Genomic DNA, 22,105 nt, shown 5'->3' on the forward strand with positions numbered 1-22,105 from the left:
GGGAAAGCGGTAGATGTGGTATATATGGATTTTAGTAAGGCGTTTGATAAGGTTCCCCATGGTAGGCTACTGCAGAAAATACGGAGATATGGCATTGAGGGTGAGTTGGAGGTTTGGATTAGGAATTGGCTGGATGGAAGAAGACAGAGGGTAGTAGTTGATGGCAAAGTTTCTTCATGGAGTGCCGTCACTAGCGGTGTTCCGCAAGGATCTGTTTTGGGACCATTGCTGTTTGTCATTTTTATAAATGACCTGGAAGAGGGGTTAGAAGGTTGGGTGAGCAAGTTTGCGGATGATACGAAAGTCGGAGGAGTTGTTGACAGTGAGGAAGGATGTGGCAGGTTACAGCAGGATATAGAGAAGCTGCAGAGCTGGGCAGAAAGGTGGAAAATGGAATTCAATGTAGCTAAGTGTGAGGTGATTCACTTTGGGAAGAATAACAAAAAGATGGGGTTCTGGGCTAATGGTCGGATACTTGGTAGTGTGGATGAGCAGAGGGATCTTGGTGTCCATGTACACAGATCTCTGAAAGTTGCCACCCAGGTAAATAGTGCGGTGAGGAAGGCATATGGCGTACTGGCTTTTATTGGTAGAGGAATTGAGTTCCGGAGTCCTGAGGTCATGATGCAGTTGTATAAGACTCTGGTGCGGCCGCATCTGGAATATTGTGTGCAGTTTTTGGTCGCCATACTATAGGAAGGATGTGGAGGCACTGGAACGGGTGCAGAGGAGGTTTACCAGGATGTTGCCTGGTATGGAAGGAAGGTCGTATGAGGAAAGACTGAGACACTTAGGGCTGTTTTCATTAGAGAAAAGAAGGTTTAGGGGTGACTTGATTGAGGTGTACAAGATGATTAGGGGGTTAGATAGGGTTGACAGTGTGAACCTTTTCCCGCGTATGGAGTCGGGTATTACAAGGGGGCATAGCTTTAAATTAAGGGGGGGTAGATATAGGACTGAAGTTAGGGGTAGGTTCTTCACTCAGCGAGTTGTAAGTTCATGGAATGCCCTGCCAGTAGCAGTGGTGGACTCTCCCTCTTTATGGGCATTTAAGCGGGCATTGGATAGGTATATGGAGGATAGTGGGTTAGTATAGGTTAGGTGGGCTTGGATCGGCGCAACATCGAGGGCCAAAGGGCCTGTACTGCGCTGCATTGTTCTATGTTCTATGTTCTATATTATCACAAGGCCATCACCTCCCTGCATCACTTAACCTCATTTTTACTAATCTGCTGGCTACAGGTGCATCTGCTCATCATAGTATTAGTAAGAGCAACCACCGCAATCTTATTGTGGAGACAAAGTTCTATCTTCACTTTGAGAATGCCCTCCATCATGTTGTCTGGCACTATCACTGGGCTACATAAACAGACTACAAACAGATCTAGCAACTGAAGACTCGGCATCCATGAGGCGCTGTGGGCCATCAACATCTGCAGAATTGTACTCCAGCACTATCTGTAAATTCATGGCCTGGCATATCCCCCACTCAACCATTACTATCAAGTCAGGGGATCAACCCTGGTTCAATGGAGAGTGCAGGAGGGCATGCCAGGAGCAACAACAGACATATCTAAAAATGAGGTGTCAACCTGGTGAAGCTATCAAACAGGACTACCTGTTCTGATGAAGGGTTATGTCTGAAATGTCGATTGTCTTGCTTGTCAGATGCTGTCTGACCTGCTGTGCGTTTTCTAGTGCCACACTTTATCGACTCTAACCATCCCGCATCTGCAGTCCTCACTATCTCTCAGTTTCTGCAAACCATACTGTGAAGCCTCTTCCAAGGACGCCCACCTTGAAAAAGCTTTCCTCCTGCCTCTTCAAAGATCTCAGCGAGTCACTCCCCAACTGCAACTCCTCCGCCCTGAAGGTCTTCACCATTCCTGATGAAGGGTTATACCCGAAACGTCAACTCTCTTGCTCCTCAGATGCTGCCTGACTTGCTGTGGCTTTTCCAGTGCCACACTTTATTAACTAGGACTACTCGAGTGCCAAACAACAACAAAACAGCAAGTGATAGACAGAGTTAAGTGATCGCACAATCAATGGATCAGATCTAAACTCTGCAGTCCTGACACATCCAGTCATGAATGGTGGTGGACAATAAAACAATTCACTTGAGAAGAAGGTTCCACAAATATCTCCAGCCTCAATGATGGAAGAGCCAACGCACAAATATGAAAGATAAGGCTGAAGTACTTGCAGTAATCTGAAGTGCCAAGTGGATGATCCATCTTGGCCTCCTCAAGTGCTCCTCAGCATTTCAGACTACCAGTCTTCAGCCAATTTAATTCACTTTGCATGATATCAAGAAATGGTTAAGGGCACTGGATACTGCAAAGGTTATGGGTCCTGATAGCACTGAAGGCTTATGCTCCAGAACCCGCCATTCTGATAGCCAAGCTCTTCCAATGGGCGGCACGGTGGCACAGTAGTTAGCATTGCTGCCTCACAGCGCCAGAGACCTGGGTTCAATTCCCGCCTCGGGCAATTGTCTGTGTGGAGTTTGCACATTCTCCCAGTCCTCAGGGTGCTCCGCTTTCCTCCCACAGTCCAAAAATATGCAGGTTAGGTGAATTGGCCAAGCTAAATTGCCCGTAGTGTTAGGTGAAGGGGTAAATGTAGGGGAATGGGTTTCGGTGGGTCGGCGTGGACTTGTTGGGCCGAAGGGCCTGTTTCCACACTGTAACTAATCTAACCTAATCTAATCATCAAAGTTACAACACTGCCGAGATATGTTCTGTACACAAAAAGCAGGACAAATTCAACCCAGCCATTTACTGCCCCATCAGTCTACTCTCAATCATCAGTAAAGTGATCAAAAGTGTCATCAACAATGCTATCATGCAAAACCTGCTGAGCAATAACCTTCTCAGTGACACCCAGGTTGGGTTCCGTCAGGGTCACTTAGCTCCTGATCTAATTACAGCCTTGGTTCAAAAATGGACAAAAGAGCTGAATTCCAGAGGTGAGGTGAGAGTGATAGCACTGGACATCAAGGCCACGTTTGATCAAGTGTGGCATCAAGGAGTCCTAGGAAAATTGGAATCAATGGGTATTGGGGGCAAAGTCTCCACTGGTTAGAATCATAGCTGGCACATAGGAAGATGATCAGAGTTGTCAGAGGCTAGTCATCCTAGCTCCAGAACATCTCTGCAGGAGTTCCTCAAGGTAGTGTCATAGGCCCAACCAACTTCAGCTGCTACATCAATGACCTTCCCTCCATTATAAGGTCAGAAGTTTGCTGAGGATTGCACAATGTTCAGCACCATTCATAACTCCTCAGATACTGAAGCAGACCATGTTCAAATGCAATAAGATCTGAACAATATGCAAGCTTGGACTGACAAGTATGTTATGGACCAGACTAAACCCCTTTAAAATATATTAAGAAGATAGCCTAGACTCTAACTTTTCCTTATTCTAAAGGCAAATACCAGCTGTTGCGTTCCAGATGCAATTCGATTTGTCAAGCTACCCGTCTTGAAGCAAAGCACACTTTATTTGTACTCTATAGTTAGAAGACAACAAAAGAAAGAAGAAATTGGAATAACTTAAGTCCGTTAGAAAACTTAACAGAATAATAGATCATTTAACTACTAAAGAGCAACTGTTTCAATACAATAACATCCCATAAACATTCTCTTGGCAAAGGCAAATTCAGTAAAATAGATGATCTCACATGCAATTCTAGTGGCTTTCAGCTGTAACAGACAGAGGAAAAACAGTTTCACATCCAGCTTCAATGCCTCAACAGCAACTGCTGCTGAAAGCTAAAACTAAAATTCCTAGTTCTGTGGGAGCTTGAGCTCACCCATTCAGGCTGTTTCTATTTTTCTAACCTTAAAAAAAACCCAATGCCTCACAAGCTGTTTACTTTATCAGCCCTAGAGCAGGCTGCTCATTAGCTCTGCTTCAAACCTTTTCATAAAAAAACCCAGGATAAAATACAACTCTCAAAGCCATAGTATTATCACAAGTGACAAGTAATATTCGTGCCACACAAATACCAGGTAATGATAATTTCCAATAAGACAAAATCTAATCACTGCTTATTGACATTCAATAGTGTTACCATCACTGAATCACCTACTATCAACATACTTGGTGTTACCATTGACTAGAAACTCAACGCGACTCATCACATAAACACAGTGGCTACAAGAGCAGATCAGAGGCTAGAAATATTGTGGCGAGTAACTCATTCCTGATTCCCCAAAGCGTCCATCACCTACAAGGCACGAGTCAGGAATGTGATGGAATATTCCCCACTTGCCTGGATGGATGCAGCTCCAACAACACACAAGAAACTTGATACCATTCAGGCCAAATCAGCCTGGCACCACATCCACGGTGTTCAGTGTGTTTGCTCACACTGCTCAGTAGCAGCAGTGTGTACTGTCTACAAGATGCACTGCAGAAATTCACCAAAGATCCTTAGACAACACTCCTCTCCAAAATCCATGATCACTACCATCTAGAAGGACTAGAGCAGCTGATACATGGGAACACCAACACCTGCAAGTCCTCTCCAAGCCACTTACCATCCTGACTTGGATATTGCCATTCCTTCACTTTCGCTGGGTCAAAATCCTGGAATTCCTTCCCTAATGGCATTCTGGGTCAGACCACAGTATGTGAACTTCAGCGAATCAAGAAAACAGCTCACCACCCCCTTCTTGAGAGCAACTAGAATCATAGTACACCTACAATGTGGAAGCAAGCCATTCCGCCCATCAAATACACAGCGGCCCTGTGAAGAGCTTCCCACCCAGGCTCACCGCCCTACCATCCTAACCCTGCAACCTTGCATTTCCCATGGCAAATCCACCTAGTGTACACATCTTTGGACACTATGATCAATTTAACATAGCCAATCCACCTAATCTTTGGATTGTGGGAGTAAACAAGAACACCCTGGAGGAAACCATCCAGACATGGGGAGAATGTGGAAACTCCAAACTTCCCACATCCTGAGGGTGAAATCAAACCCAGGTCCCTGGTACAGTGAGGCAGCAGTGCTAATCACTGAGTCATTGTGCCACCCTCGGGACAGTTGATAAAAATGTTAGTCAGCCAGCAATGTCCATGTCCCACAAGTGAATAGATTAGGTTAGGGAGAAAATTCCAGGATTTTGTAACCAATTCCACTTCTTTAAAATTTGTCCTATTTATTTTCCAAACAATAGCATTCCAAAGGCGTGGGCTTTGTTAACAGAAAAATTGCGTTTTACAATGAATTATAAATATTTCCTCATCTTAAATTGAAATTAACCACATTTTTTATCACACTGATTCTACGACACTGATTATCAAGATGGCAGTGGATTACCATGGCTGTGTGCTGCCTCTTGAGCCTGGGGTTTATCCGATCCAGTCTACTTTCTTTCTTCTTGATTCTGCTCTTTTTATTTTATTTTCTTCTTTATCTAGTATGTTTTTCTTTTCTTTGGGGCCTTTTGCAGTGGGTTAATTGGTGCATCGGCACAGTAGCAAGAGCGCTCAGAATGGAGGCAATCTCCCAGCACTGATGGACATGGGTTCTCCCAACGATTAGAGGCAGCAGCAGCAGCAGCAGCAAGTACCTCCTCCCAGCATTCAGGGCTGGCGGCAGCAGTGATTGGAGGCAGTGGCAACAAAGGACGTTTCGAGATGGTAGCGCCTGCAAGACAACATTGGGACTCTTGGCAAGGGGCTGGCAGCAGACTCCTGGTTGCATTCGGCCCATAGCGGGAACTCCTGGTGTCAAGGTGGGGACTCCTGGCTATCAGAAAATGGCAGCTGAGTCAGGGACTCCTACTGGAGGGGCAAGTGTGGATTCAACATGGGGAGAAAGTGAGGTGTGCAGATACTGGAGATCAAAGTTGAAACTTTATTGCTGGAACAGCACAGCAGGTCAGGCAGCATCCAGGGAACAGGGGATTCGACATTTCGGGCACAGGCCCTTCTTCAGGAATGAGCAGAGAGTGTTCAGCAGGAGAAGATAAAAGGTAGGGAGGAGGGACTTGGAGGAGGGGCGTTGGAAATGTGATAGGTGGAAAGAGGTCAAGGTGAGGGTGATAGGTCAGAGTAGGATGGAGGTGGAGAGGTCAAGAAGAAGACTGCAGGTCAGGAAGGCGGTGCCGGGCTGGAGGGATTCGGCTGAGACAAGGTGGGGGGAGGGGGGATGAAGAAACTGGTGAAGTCCAAGTTCATCCCCTGTGGTTGGAGGGTTCCCAGTCGGAAGATAAGACGCTCCTCCTCCGACCGTCGCGTTGTTGTGGTTTGGCGGTGGATGAGTCCAATGACCTGCATATCCTCGGTGGAGTGGGAGGGGGAGTTGAAATGCTGTGCTACAGGGTGGTTGGGTTGGTTCGTCCGGGTGGCCCAGAGGTGCTCTCTGAATCGCTCCGCAAGTAGGCGGCCTGTCTCCCCAATATAGAGGAGGCCACACCGGTTGCAGCGGATGCAGTAGATGATGTGGGTGGAGGTGCAGGTGAATCTGTGGCGGATATGGAAGTTTCCTTTGGGGTCTTGGAGAGAAGTGAGGGGGGAGGTGTGGGCGCAAGTGTTGCACCTCCTGCGGTTGCAAGGGAAGGTGCCGGGAGCGGAGGTTAGGTTGGTGGGGGGTGTGGATCTGACAAGGGAGTCGCGGAGGGAGTGGTCTCTACGGAAAGCTGATAGGGGAGGGGAGGGAAATATATCCTTGGTGCTGGGGTCTGTTGGAGGTGGCGGAAGTGACGGCGGATGATGCGCTGTACATGGAGATTGGTGGGGTGGTAGGTGAGGACCAGTGGGGTTCTGTCCTGGTGGCGGTTGGAGGGGCGGGGCTCAAGGGCGGAGGAGCGGGAAGTGGAGGAGATGCGGTGGAGGGCACCGTCGACCACGTCGGGGGGGAAATTGCGGTCCTTGAAGAAGGAGGCCATCTGTGTTGTACGTATTTTGAACTGGTCCTCCTGGGAGCAGATGCGGCGGAGACGAAGGAATTGGGAGAATGGGATGGCGTTTTTACAGGGGGCAGGATGGTAGGAGGTGTAGTCCAGGTAGCTGTGGGAGTCGGTTGGTTTGTAGTAGATGTCCGTGTTGATTCGGTCGTCTGAGATAGAAACAGAAAGGTCTAGGAAGGGGAGGGAGGAGTCCGAGACTGTCCAGGTAGCACCTCTGGGCCACCCGGACGAACCAACCCAACCACCCTGTAGCACAGCATTTCAACTCCCCCTCCCACTCCACCGAGGATATGCAGGTCATTGGACTCATCCACCGCCAAACCACAACAAAGCGACGGTCGGAGGAGGAGCGTCTTATCTTCCGACTGGGAACCCTCCAACCACAGGGGATGAACTTGGACTTCACCAGTTTCTTCATCCCCCCTCCCCCCACCTTGTCTCAGCCGAATCCCTCCAGCCCGGCACCGCCTTCCTGACCTGCAGTCTTCTTCTTGACCTCTCCGCCTCCATCCTACTCCGACCTATCACCCTCACCTTGACCTCTTTCCACCTTTCACATTTCCAACGCCCCTCCTCCAAGTCCCTCCTCCCTACCTTTTATCTTCTCCTGCTGAACACTCTCTGCTCATTCCTGAAGAAGGGCCTGTGCCCGAAACGTCGAATCCCCTGTTCCCTGGATGCTGCCTGACCTGCTGTGCTGTTCCAGCAATAAAGTTTCAACCTGGATTCAACATGGGACCCAGCATAAGCATTGGCATCAGCAATGTGGACCCAATGGAGAAGAGATGATGCCTAAAGAGTGGTGGGTACAGCGCAGGCAGCAGTGAGGCAGTGGTGGAGAGTGATGACATAGGTGCCGTTGGTGAGTTGGCTCAAGACTCATCAAAGAGATGGCGGAACAAAGATAGACTCTCTTTCAGTTATTTTTTTTTTAATTTCTATTCCTAAACTACTCAAAATGGTGATTGTTGAAACGTTTTACTGCATTTGACTGCATTATTCACTGTAAAATATAAGGGACAATATATCATTCAATTTAATTATAAATGCCCAGCATGGATCATATAATAGAGCTAAAAATCTTAACTATAAACAGAAAATGCTGTAAAAACACAGCAGACCAGGCAGCATCTGCGAAGAGACAAAGAGTCAATATTTCAGGCTCACAATTTTCCCTCGTTTTGATGAAGGGTGTTCTTTTCTGCAAAGATAGCACTAGACATGCCAAGCATTTCCTACACTTCCTGCCTGTATTGGAGAACAATAATTCCATTTGGCAGTCCTCCAAAAAATGATCAGATTTCTTGTGAGATTGTTATTCTCCTTCAGTAAGAAACCTAGCAGTAGCTGCTTGAGGCCTAGTTTGGCACAAAATTAAACAAGAATTTCCAAATGTCAAGATATGAAGAAAATGTAAACAACTTGCTAAGAAGAAAAAACAATGTCAAAGAAAACAAATGGAAAATTTAAAAATTATTAATGAATAAAAGTGATGATTAAAAAGTCCCAAGCAGCAGGGCTAACTAATCAAGTATTTTATTCCTTTTTCATTTAAGAAGCAGAACTACAGAGGCACTAGGTGCAAATTCTGATTATCAAGAAAGGGGAAAGAATTGAACCCAAACAAATGAGTTGTGTTTAACAAACAACAAGCTTGTGTTTGCCTCTAATGGCACATAATCTGAGCTGCCCTTGGTGGAAGTGGAGATGGGAAGTATTTTACCTTGGGATTTCCATCTCTCCCAACCAAGTGTATATGTTTTTGGGAAGGGCAGAGCAGAATATGTTTATGTTTGTATGTATCTGTAATGAGTTTCTGTTTGTATGTGTGTCTTGCTCACTCAAACACACACTTTCACACTCACCCACCCAGTCACTCTTTTTGGCACTCACACTCAGTCACATATGCCGTTTCGCCCACTCATTCATTCACGCATTCACTCTCTCACACAAACTTTCAGTCACTCATTGTTACTCTCACTCATTTATCCTCACGCACTGATACAGATTTTCTCTCTCATTCTCCCTCATACGTTCACTCTCATTCATTCACATATTCTTCCTCATACTCACTCTCACATACATTTTCAGTCATTCTTTCACCCCAACTATTCATTCACATATTCACTCTCACTCACACACATACCCATGCATATTCACTTCCATTCATTCACTCACTCACACACACTCACATTTTCACCTTCATTCACACAAACACATTCATTCATTCACATGTTCATCTGCATACTTTCTCACACATTCACTTTCACCCATTTATTCACATTCACTCTCACTTATTCACTCATTCACATATTCACTCTCACACTCATTCATAAATTCACTGTTTCACACACACACACTCATGCACATTCACTTCTGTTCACTCACTCACACATTCTCTCACTTACACACACCCATTCACACTCACAAACTCACTCAAATTTATTCTCTTTCATGCTCACTTACACTGACTCACTGGACACACACTCACGTACTCACAGATTCACTCTCATACTCACATTTTCACTCATTCACACTGATTCATTCCCACACTCTCTCATACTCACACTTTCACTCACTCATTCAATCAATCACACATTCTTTCTCACCCATACACATATTCAATTTGACTCACTCACACATTCTTATGCATTTTCCCACACTCATATTCACTTATGCATGCACTTTCGCTCACTCACTCACTCACCCACTCACATTCACTGTCAGGCTAACACACTCACTCCTTCACATGCTCTCACACTCACACATTCAGCTTCATTCACTCACTCATTCACACATTCTCATATTCACTCACACATTTACTTTCAAACTCACATGCACTTACACATAGTCACTCATATTCACTTTTACTCACTCAGTCACACACTGTCACAGTGTTTCTGATATTGATACATTCACTTTTACTCTCACTCACTCTCATTCACGCATTCACTTTCACACTCACGTACATTATCATATACTCTTCACTTTCACATTATACCGTTGAGAGGGAGGAAATTAAATGGGAACGGTCACACACCACCAATATGCAATTTAATTTTGGTTTGCTGTTTTGAAAATGTATGTAAATGACCAGTACAAATTAAAAAGGTGCGAAATTAGTTAGATAATTGAACTGGAGATATAGTTGCGAAGATCATTCTATGTATAATACACATACATGCCAATGAGTTGCAATGTCAGCAGTCAAAACAGAAAAATAATAAATTAAGAGCAGGAGAAACATAGAAGACTAATTGTCTATCGATAATGGTACTTATGTGTACTTATGTGTAACTGGTTGTCCATGAATAAAACAAAAATTGCAGAAACTATTGTAATAAATCAAAGGAAATGACATGGGATAGATATAAGCAACTTAAAAAACTTGCACAAGATTTACCCATATTTTCCACCAAGCTCAGATAAAGTCATTCCAATTGTGTGCATGGAGACTTTTAGTGAAACAATGCTCTAAGTGAAGTTTTCTCTCCCAGCTTTGTTTGCTATCCTGGCACACTTCACTACTCAAATTGATTGACATTCCAGTGCCCTGATTGGTTCTTCAGCCTGAAAGCTCTGATTGGCACCTTGGGCATTCCAAAGATTCATTCATTCACTGTGCCCTTCATAATCAAAAGGTTGTGAAATTTCAAATCCTTGCCAACCAATGTTTATTTGCCTAATGTTAAGAAGTTCATTTTTACAGCAGTAATACTTCTAATACAATATCAATATTTATCACGTACATCCTGAAATTCTGCGCAAATGTATAATCTGAACCAGGATTTAGAAAAAAAGAGATTTAAATATCCTCTTTAAAATCATCTTCCTGTTATAACAATTATATCTTGCTGCCATGTGTGTATCTTACCCTCAACTCATCAGTTTTATTCACTGTACTCCCTGTCAATAGTGCTAATTGTCTGTGATGTGCCTTTTTAAATCTGTTTCCTTTGTCTTTCAGAGTCACTTATTAAATTTCAGTCTCCTGTTCCCTGTACTGAATTTTTCCTCAGGTTTCTATCTCTCTGCCAATCTACTTTAAACTCTCCCCAAAATCACTCAAGTTGTCGTATTTCTGCAGGTAATGCAGAATTTACCAAAACAATCTTGGTTGCAAACAGGTTTGCTGCTTTGAATATTGTTGAGGGCATTGGCTGCTCAGATGAATGTAGTCACGGACAAATCAGTGGCATCATGGGAAGCTCAGCTGCACTAGAAAAGAAAAAAGTGGCAAGCAGTATTAATAATTGTTTACTTAGAGGAATGTACAGATGTTTCTGCAGCCAGAAAGGTGTTTCCAGGTTAGTAATTTGCCTCCCAGGATGTCATAGATTGGCTGCACAGCATTATTTACGAGGAAGGATGAAGGATTAGAGGTTGTGATCCATATCAGTACAATTACTTAAGGTTGAGGTCTTGAAAACAGATGTCAAGGAGCTAGGAAGGGTCTTGAAAAGCAGGACCTCCAAATCATAAACAACAAAGATCTCAAGGTCAGTCAAAGTCTCATGTCCCATTCAGCATGGAAGCAGAAAAATTGAGCGATTGAACTGGTATACAAGGAAGGGTATCAGATTTCTCAGGCATTGGAACTCGTTCTAGGGGCAACTGGACCTGTGCAAAATAAATGGGTTGCAACTTCACAAGATGGGACCAGTATCCTCATTGGCAGATTTGTTTGGGCTACTGGGGAAAGTCCATACTTGATTGTCAGGGAGTTGGGTACCTCAAAGGGAATTCATATTCAAGGGAACTAAAACTAATTAAAGGAAGTAGAAGAGTGGTAAGAGTTTTTATCAATATGCGAAAGAAAAATGATAACTAAGGGAAAATATGAGTTGAACATTGAGGTGCTGGATGCTGCTGTGCTTTTCCAGTGCCACACTATTTGACTTTGATACTTCAGCACCTACAGTTCTCACTTTCTCTCATGGAAAAATATGAGCACATTACATAAGGAAAGGAGAAATTACAGTGGAAAACAGGGGAGTTATGGAGAAACTAAACACTTACTTTGCATCTGTCCTTACAGAAAATTATATGGAAAACTCACCAGAAATACTAGGCAACCAAGAGATTTGTGTAATTGGAGAATTGGAGAAATAAATTAGTATGAAGAGGTTGAACTTGAAAAGCTTGCACTGGATTACAGTTGATAAATCTCCTGGACCAAACGAATTTCATGCAGTGTGTCGAAGGAAGGAGCAACAGAGATAGTGGTTATCATTATTCATTCGTGGTTATCTTTTGAAATTCTCTGGACTATGGAAAGGCTTCTGCTGATGGGAAGTTAGAATATGTAATACTGCTATTTAAGGAGGAAGAAAGAGAATGGAGAACTACAGACCTGTTAGCCTGAGGTCACAGAGTCATAGAGGGCTACAACACAGAAAAAAATGTCCTTCAGGCCATCAAGTCTGTGCTGGTCAAAAACAACTTCCTAAATATTCTAATTCAATTTTCCAGCACTTAGTCCATTACTTTCTATGCCTTGGCATCATAAATGTACATCCTAATTTTTAAAAAATTTTACACCTTTACAGGCAGTGAGTTCCAGATTTCCATCGCCCTTTGGGTGAAAAGAAATTCCTCACATTATCTATTAGAATCTATTATAAACAACATGATAACTGAACATTTAGAAAAGAATGGCAAATGTGAACACAGTCAACATAGATGTACATATTATTTTTGACAAACTTGTGGTTTGAGGATGTTAGATGTAACATGGAGAAAGGCAAACCAGTGGATATGGTGCATTTGGATTTTCAGTTGACTTTTCATCAGGTCCCACACAGGAGCTTAGTAGATGAAGTTATATAGATTGGGGAAGCATGGGAATGGGGTGATAATGGCATGGATTGAGACTTGATTAATAGAAAGAAAATATAGAGTAGGAACAAATCGATCACTTTCAAAATGGCAGGCTGTTACTAGTGGAGTACTGCAAAATCAGAACTAGGTCTATAAACGCTCACAATCTGTATAAATGGTTTCAATGTGAAGATCAATAGTAATCTTTTAAAATTTGCTGACCAAATCTACCAGAATGGAAGTGTATGTTATGAAGAGAATCAAGGGGGCTTCATGAAGCTTAGACAGGCTATGTGAAAGGGCTAGAATGTGGTAGATGGAATAAAATGAAAGTAAACATGGAGTTACTAACTTTGGTAGAAAAAGCAGAAAGGCTTTTTCTGAAGTGATGAGAAGTAGGGAAGTGCAGGCATCCAAAGAGATCATTCTTCTCCATAAGACACCAAAAATCACAATTAGATGCAGTCAGCAATTGGAAAGGTGAATAGTATTTTGGTCTTACTTTCATGGGATTTGAAGTACAGAAATAAAGATGTCATGTCCATTTGTTCGTAAACTATTGAAGTCAATAAGAAGGGAGGTAATGTCTGAGCCAGGATCCTGTGTGGGCCTGAGGAATAGCATTGAATGCAAGCCCATCTTGCTTCCCATACAAATCAGGAATAGAAGTAGTCCACTTAGCCCTTCAAGCCTGCTACAATCATTCAATGATCATTCAATATGATCATGGTTGATTATCCAACTCAGTGCCCTGTTCTCTTTTCTCCCTATATCCTTTAGTCTTAAGAATTATATCTTACTTCTTCTTGAAAACATTCAAATATTTTGGCCTCAGCCAATTTCTGTGGCAGAGAGTTCCACAAGCTCAACACTCTCTGGGTAAAGACATTTCCCCTCATCTCAGACCTAAAGACCTATTCCCTATCCTTCGACTGTGACCCTGGGTCTGGACTCCGTGGTAATGGGGAACGTCCTTTCTTTGTCTAATCCTGTTTGAATTTTATATGTTTAGGAATATAGGAACATATAGGAACATAGGAACTAGAAGTGGGAATAAGAATGTGGAGTTGAGACCAGGATAAGATCAGTCTTGATCATGCTCAATAGTGGAGCAAGCACAAAGGTCTCCCTGCAACTAGGGAGGAGGTATTAAGTAAACTGATGGGATTAAAGGCAGACAAGTCCCCAGGGTTGATGGCCTATACCCTGGGTACTAAAGAAGGAGTAGCTTTTCCTCATCTCAGTTTTGAACCTATCTCCTCTCACTCTTGTTCGAGACTATCCCACAACGGGGATCATCTATTCAATGTCCTCCTTATCAATCTCCTTTTGCATTCTATATACCTCAGTCAGATGCCCCTCATTCTTCTGAACTCCAGCGAGTACATGTCCAAGATATTCAACCCGTCCTCGTGCAAACATCCCTGGAATCAACTAGTGAACCTCTTATGAATAGCTTCCAGTGCCATGACATCCTTCCTCAAGTAAAGAAACCACAACTGGACACAATATTCCAAGTGTGGTCTCACTAACACCTTATATAATTGTAACAACATGTCCAAACCTTTATAATCCAGTCCTTTTGCAAGAAATATCAGAATTCCATTTGCCTGTCTTATTATATGCTGCACCTGCATTACCTCTTTGTGCTTTTCACGCACAAGGACACCCAAATCTTTCTGCACTGATGCACTTTGAATCTGCTTCCCATTTAAATAGAAACTGGCCCTTTTGTTTTTCTGGCCAAAATGGTCAACCCCACACTTATCCACATTAAATTACATCTGCCAGATTCTGACCCATTCTCCTTACCTATCAATATCCATCTGTCAACTCTTTATTCATCACAGCCTGCTTTCCCACCCCTATTTTAGTATCATCCACAAGTTTTGTTATGTAATCCTCTATTCCTGCTTGCAAATCATTTATATAGATTGTAAATCATTAAGGTCTGAGAACTGAACCCTGTGGCACCCCGTTAATAGTTACAGTTCATCATCCAGAGAAAACCAATTCATCTTGACCCTCTGCTTACTGTCAGTTAACCAATCCTCTTTCCAAGCCAATACTATACCCTTAACGCCCTGGGATCTAACCTTCTGGATCAGTCTTTTATGCGGCACCTTGTCAACTGACTTCTGGAAATCTGGATAGATCAAATCCACCAAATCCCCATTATCCACCCTGCTGATTACATCCTCAAAGAACTCCTGCAAGTTTGGAGATAATGAGGACTGCCGATGCTGGAAAGTCAGAGTCAATAAAGCATGGAGCTGGAAAAAAGTACTGCAGGTCAAGCAGCACCAGAGAGCAGGAGAGTTGACATTTTGGGCAGAATCCTGATGGGAAGGATCTTGCCTGAAAGGTCAACTCTTCTGCTCCTCGTTGCTGCTTGACCTGCTGTGCTTTTTCAAGCTCAACATTTATCAACTGAAGCAAGTATGTCAAGCAACAACTTGGCCTTTATGAAACCATGCTGACGTGGTGAATTGAGCTCTGATTTTCCAAGTGTCTCCTCCTCTGAGATTGACTCCAGCAACTTCCTCATTACAGAGATCAACTGGTCTATAGTTTCCCACATTTTGCCTATCTCCTTTTTGAATACGGGTGTCACATTAGCATGTTTCCAATCCATTGGTACCTTTCCATAATCCAGTGAATTTTGAAAAATCTTTCTCTGTTGCCTCCTCCTTTAATACCCATGGTACAGGCCATCAAGCCCTGGGGACTTATCTGCCTTTAATCCCATCAGTTTACTTAATACCTCCTCCCTAGTTGTAGTAATTTCACAAGGTTCCTCTTTAGTAACTTCGAGGAGAAAGTGAGGACTGCAGATGCTGGAGATCAGAGCTGAAAATGTGTTGCTGGAAAAGCGCAGCAGGTCAGGCAGCATCCAAGGAACAGGAGAATCGACGTTTCGGGCATAAGCCCTTCTTCCTGGTTTAGTACCTCTGTCATTTCTAACATTCCCATTACTCCCTTGCCATTTTCATTCTGTAAAGGTCCAACATTTACTTTCACTATTCTCTTTCTTTTTATATACTTATAGAAGCTTTTCGTATCAGTTCTTATGTTTTCTGCTAGTTTGTATGAGATTCCTTCCCCATTCTTCAAAACTCCAGTGAAAATAGTAGCTTTGATCCTAATCAGCTAGAGGACTTGCTTGCAGACATCCTTGTATCACTGATGTGAGTTACATGTTAGTTTGTGATGCACACAAAGCAAATCTGTGTATATTCAGACCCACAACACGCACTGACAGTAAAACACACACACAAACAATCATCTTGAGGTGTTATGGTCTTGTCATCTGTCAAGAGGATGTTGACAAGTTTTCTAATTCAGAAAAGTGTGAAGTGAAACACTACTGAAGGAAGAATGAGGAAAGATGACAAAATAGATGTCACAATTATGAATGGGATAGAGGACCAAAGAGATCCAGAAATACGTACATAAGCCAATAAAAGGTTACCAATGGCATTTAGAATCCTGGACTTTACAAATAGAAGCACAGCATACAAACACAAGAACTCTTTGCTTTGGGCACAACTGGAATATTATGGTGTTCAAAATCATGAGGAGTCTGTAGCAAGGTTGCTTTTGGGACTCTGTCTCTTTAATTGACACCTCTAAGACCTTCAGCCAATCAGAATGCTATCAGCTCAGCAGGCTCAGGAATGCAACTGGGAATGGTGGGGCCAGTTGGGATTGCATCTGGAAGAATAGGGTGCTAGGAAAGTGGGTCATGGGACACTAGGAACATCAGGCAGGTCCCAGAATCACAGAGTGTCATGGAGTCCTGCAGCACGGAGACAGGCCTTTTGGCCCAAACTGGTCCATGTCAACCAAAATATAGAATTCCACAGATTCACTGCCCCCGAGTGAAGAAATTATTGTAAATATGTAAATATATGATTCCCCTATTCTAGGAAAATGCCCTCTGGTTCTAGAATATTCCGCAAGGGAAAACAACCTTTCCGCATCTACCCTGTCAAGTACCTTACTATCTTGAATCTTTATTGCTGGAACAGCACAGCAGGTCAGGCAGCATCCAGGGAACAGGAGATTCGACGTTTCGGGCACAGGCCCTTCTTCAGGAATGAGCAGAGAGTGTTCAGCAGGAGAAGATAAAAGGTAGGGAGGAGGGACTTGGAGGAGGGGCGTTGGAAATGTGATAGGTGAAAAGAGGTCAAGGTGAGGGTGATAGGTCGGAGTAGGATGGAGGCGGAGAGGTCAAGAAGAAGACTGCAGGTCAGGAAGGCGGTGCCGGGCTGGAGGGATTCGGCTGACACAAGGTGGGGGGAGGGGGGGGATGAAGAAACTGGTGAAGTCCAAGTTCATCCCCTGTGGTTGGAGGGTTCCCAGTCGGAAGATAAGACGCTCCTCCTCCGACCGTCGCGTTGTTGTGGTTTGGCGGTGGATGAGTCCAATGACCTGCATATCCTCGGTGGAGTGGGAGGGGGAGTTGAAATGCTGTGCTACCGGGTGGTTGGGTTGGTTCGTCCGGGTGGCCCAGAGGTGCTCTCTGAATCGCTCCGCAAGTAGGCGGCCTGTCTCCCCAATATAGAGGAGGCCACACCGGCTGCAGCGGATGCAGTAGATGATGTGGGTGGAGGTGCAGGTGAATCTGTGGCGGATATGGAAGTTTCCTTTGGGGCCTTGGAGAGAAGTGAGGGGGGAGGTGTGGGCGCAAGTGTTGCACCTCCTGCGGTTGCAAGGGAAGGTGCCGGGAGTGGAGGTTGGGTCGGTGGGGGGTGTGGATCTGACAAGGGAGTCGCGGAGGGACTCCCTTGTCAGAACCACTCCCTCCGCGACTCCCTTGTCAGAACCACTCCCTCCGCGACTCCCTTGTCAGAACCACTCCCTCCGCGACTCCCTTGTCAGATCCACACCCCCCACCGACCCAACCTCCACTCCCGGCACCTTCCCTTGCAACCGCTGGAGGTGCAACACTTGCGCCCACACCTCCCCCCTCACTTCTCTCCAAGGCCCCAAAGGAAACTTCCATATCCGCCACAGATTCACCTGCACCTCCACCCACATCATCTACTGCATCCGCTGCAGCCGGTGTGGCCTCCTCTATATTGGGGAGACAGGCCGCCTACTTGCGGAGCGATTCAGAGAGCACCTCTGGGCCACCCGGACGAACCAACCCAACCACCCGGTAGCACAGCATTTCAACTCCCCCTCCCACTCCCACTCCACCGAGGATATGCAGGTCATTGGACTCATCCACCGCCAAACCACAACAACGCGACGGTCGGAGGAGGAGCGTCTTATCTTCCGACTGGGAACCCTCCAACCACAGGGGATGAACTTGGACTTCACCAGTTTCTTCATCCCCCCTCCCCCCACCTTGTCTCAGCCGAATCCCTCCAGCCCGGCACTGCCTTCCTGACCTGCAGTCTTCTTCTTGACCTCTCCGCCTCCATCCTACTCTGACCTATCACCCTCACCTTGACCTCTTTCCACCTATCACATTTCCAACGCCCCTCCTCCAAGTCCCTCCTCCCTACCTTTTATCTTCTCCTGCTGGAACACTCTCTGCTCATTCCTGAAGAAGGGCCTGTGCCCGAAACGTCGAATCTCCTGTTCCCTGGATGCTGCCTGACCTGCTGTGCTGTTCCAGCAATAAAGTTTCAACTTTGATCTCCAGCATCTGCAGACCTCACTTTCTCCTATCTTGAATCTTGTAAACGCCAAAGACTATAGGCCCAACCTATTCAATCTATCCTCATAAAAGTCTCTCCTTATCTGGAATCAACCAGTGAACTTTCACTGGTCTGTTTCCAGTGTCAGTTTATTTTTCCTTAGCTAAGGGGATCAAAACCATCTGTCTGTAGTCTGACTAGTGTCTTAGTTTTAACAAGTTTTAACCCCCTATCTTTTTTACTCCATTTTCTTCGAAATAAAGGCCAACATTCAATTTCCCTTCCCTAATATCTGCTAAACTTGTATGCTAACTTTTTATGATTTATCGACATGGACTCCTAAAGCCCTTTGTGCTGTAGATTTTTGCAGTCTCTCCATTTAAATAACATCCAACTCCTCTATTGTATTCTCCCCTTCTGGTAAAATGGTAAAGGAAGATGATTGTCAATTTACCCAAACCTTCTGGCCATTTTAAAATACCCTTGCCTCAGAGCCCATGCCCAGAGGCCTGGTAGATTCAGCCCACACACAACACATTCACAAACATACTCTCACCAAACTCAAAATCCCACACACTTACATGTCACACTGTCCCACTTTCACACATATATACCAGTTTGTCTGTCTCTCTCTCGCACACCCACACACAACACATACACATTGTACTGTCACATGCACCATACTCTCATTCATGTTCATATAAAACTCTTGGACTCACACATTCACTCTTGCATACATTCTAACAGACATCACATAATTCCATTTACCTCACATACACTCTCAGACTGTCATTCATGCCCTTACATGCTCACTCACAAGCTCTTATACACTTTTAGACTCTCACATAATCTCCACGCACACAAAGCTTTCTCCTTCACATACATGCACATTCTTTCAAACTCCTACAATCACACTGATTGTTACACGCAATCTCATATACATACTCAAACAAGCACTCTCAAATAGACCATCTTGCATACACACACAAACACATATAAAAACGTCGCACGCAATCTCACAGAAAGTCTCTCGCAAACAATGTGCACCTTCCCTCCCTCTCATACACAAGCAGGTAATCTATTAAATTACAGGAAACACATGGCTTTCAGTTCAGTGTGTGATGCTGAATTCCTGTTTGATCTGTACTCAGAATGCTCTGTAGCATATTCAAACTATGACTGAAGAAAAAAATGTTTCTCATTTTGTTTTCAACTCTGGTAGAGGTAGACCACAATTTCTACACACTTTCTCTTCCCCCAATCTCCCAATCACAGTTCCCTCTTCTCACAGATGGGACGACTCAGACTGGGACTTGGATTTCTGCCATTCTTCAGAACTTTGGTGATGTGTGAGCCTGATTGTCCAGTATGGCAGGCTGTTCCACAATGAGCAGCCATCACTAGGGAGCTTAGGTCACAGTGTCTGGAGATGTCCAATTGTGTACGGCATCACAGCTGTCACTAGCCGTGCAGATTCAAGTACTTTGGGATGGCTGAGTGTTACTTGATGGTTTATTTCCATATATCCAAGTAGCCAGCAAAAATGATGCCTGAGTTGCTCTCCTTGTCTAGTGAGGTCAGTAAAAGTATGAGTTAGGTAACAACTGCACTCTGAATCCTTAAACTCTTGGTTGCTCCTCTGTGATCACTTCCTCTCCACTTTCTTCACAACACTGTCTGCATGGGTCACAAAGCAATCAGACATAGCTGTGATACCACACCTAGCTGAATAGCTTTGGAATGAAAAAGCATTCCCTGTGTAAGTATTGGTGGGGAGTTGAGCATGAAGTAAAAAGCTGCATTGCAGAATCAGTTTAGGTAAGAGTACAGCGAGAAAAAGGGAGGGGGTTGGGGGAGTGGAGACAAATAAGGTCCAAATTAACACAACGTGGATCAACAATCAAATGGCTCCCATGTGCAAAGCTCAGGACTTCAAATGTGCAAATTAATCTTTCTTGGTTCATTATTTTTCTAAATGTCTGTTTTCCTGAGCACAGCATGCCTGAAAAAGCAATATTCAGAAGTGCCCCTCAACTCCTGTCTCTTCTTACACTCTAAGCTCGCTGGAGGTCAAATTCACTGACAGACTGATTGACGGCCTGTCCCCTTTGACCCTAACGCAGGGATCAAGTTCAGGTTGCAAGGAGTGGGCCTTTGAGGGAATAGTGGGGGTTGGGTGAAGGGTTGGAAGGGGTTGAATTCCTGTGGAGTGGAAATCACAGAACAAACCAGCTCCCATGGGACTGGTAAAAACAGCAAAGGAAAGCTGAGTACAGCTGTGGGCCTTCCAGTGTACAACAGCAGGAAAGAAAGGTGAGTTTTCAGCAAAAGTCAGTCAGAGTGGTGACTAACGCTGAGTAATGGATTTTAATATGTAATGGAATTCTGATGCTTGATCAACAGAAACTGACATCAAAACAGAAAATAAGACAAGTTGTGTTGTTATTCACCAAGTCACAAGCTGGAGTATGATAAAGATTTAGTAACTTGTCTGATAGCATTTTGAGTTCGAGCAGCAGCGGAGATAAGACGAACCCGGAAGACTGCAGCTAAGGTAAGGCAGTTTTTAAAAAATTACTTACCAGTAGTGGACAGCGGTGTTTTCCCTTTCACAGAAGGAGCAGGAGCAGCGGGGGAAGTGACGAGGACCAGAGGGGCAGCCGGGAAGGAAAGCAGTGAGTATAAATACTCATCCTTCGACGCCAATGGCCATTTTGAGTGCGAACAGCAGCGGAGATAAGACGAACCCGGAAGACTGCAGCTAAGGTAAGGCAGTTTTTAAAAAATTACTTACCGGTAGCGGACAGCGGTGTTTTCCCTTTCACAGAACGAGCGGGAGCAGCGGGGGAAGTTACGAGGACCAGAGGGGCAGCCGGGAAGGAAAACAGTGACCATATATATCAACAAGGCGGCTAAACTCGAGACTCTACTACTGTAGAGTCTCCCACCCGCCCTCCTCCTCTAATCTAGTTAATAAGGTAACGTTCATTCTAAACTTCGTCTTTTGGATACAAGTTTGTTATTAATTTTTATAGCAACTTGAACTAAGCTTTCTACTTTAGTACTGAGTGTTCAGATAAGCCGGGTATGGATGCTAGGGCAGTTGCTTGCTCCTCCTGCAGAATGTGGCAGGTGGAAGACATGGGAACGTCTGTGGGAAGTGCACCCAACTCCAGCTCCTTGAAAACCGTGTTAGGGAAGTGGAGCTGAAGCTGGATGAACTACGGATCATTCGGGAGGCTGAGGGGGTAATTGAGAGGCGTTACCGGGAGTTCGTCACTCCTAAGGCTCAGGACAAGGATAAATGGATTACAGTTAGGGGGAGGAAAGGGGACAGTCAGACAGTGCAGAGATCCCCTGTGGACATTCCCCTCAGCAATAAGTATACCGTTTTGGATACCTCTGGATGACCTACCAGAGGAAAGCCATAGCAGTCAGTTCTCTGGCACTGAGCCTGACACTGTGGCAAAGAAGGGAAGGAGGCAGAATAGAAAAGTACTGGTGGTAGGGGATTCGATAGTTAGGGGAATCGACAGAAGATTTTGTGGTCAGGATCGGGGTTCCCGGAAGGTTTGTTGCCTCCCTGGTGCCAGGGTCCGGGACGTCTCCGATCGGGTGTATAAGGTTCTAAAATGGGAGGGCGAACAGCCAGAAATCGTGTTACATATTGGCACTAATGATATAGCCAGGAAAAGGATCGAAGAT

The 22,105-nt window shown here is 44.6% G+C and overlaps 1 long non-coding RNA gene across 2 annotated transcripts in view; it reads right to left on the reverse strand.

Moving 5' to 3' along the window:
- LOC148136480 (uncharacterized) overlaps nucleotides 1–21,005 on the reverse strand; it is a 150,898-nt gene extending 129,893 nt beyond the window's left edge. The window contains exon 1 of one of the 2 annotated variants that reach the window (XR_015754416.1): nucleotides 20,983–21,005. This is a non-coding gene — a long non-coding RNA (uncharacterized LOC148136480). The remainder of the gene's footprint in view (nucleotides 1–20,982) is intronic. The other variant, XR_015754417.1, reaches the window with a different exon arrangement.
- Nucleotides 21,006–22,105: the final 1,100 nt, after the last annotated feature.

Source organism: Chiloscyllium plagiosum, unplaced genomic scaffold (assembly GCF_037043375.1).
Source record: "Chiloscyllium plagiosum isolate Xiang-an unplaced genomic scaffold, Cpla_swu_hap1 HiC_scaffold_45, whole genome shotgun sequence".
Lineage (NCBI taxonomy): Eukaryota > Metazoa > Chordata > Chondrichthyes > Orectolobiformes > Hemiscylliidae > Chiloscyllium > Chiloscyllium plagiosum.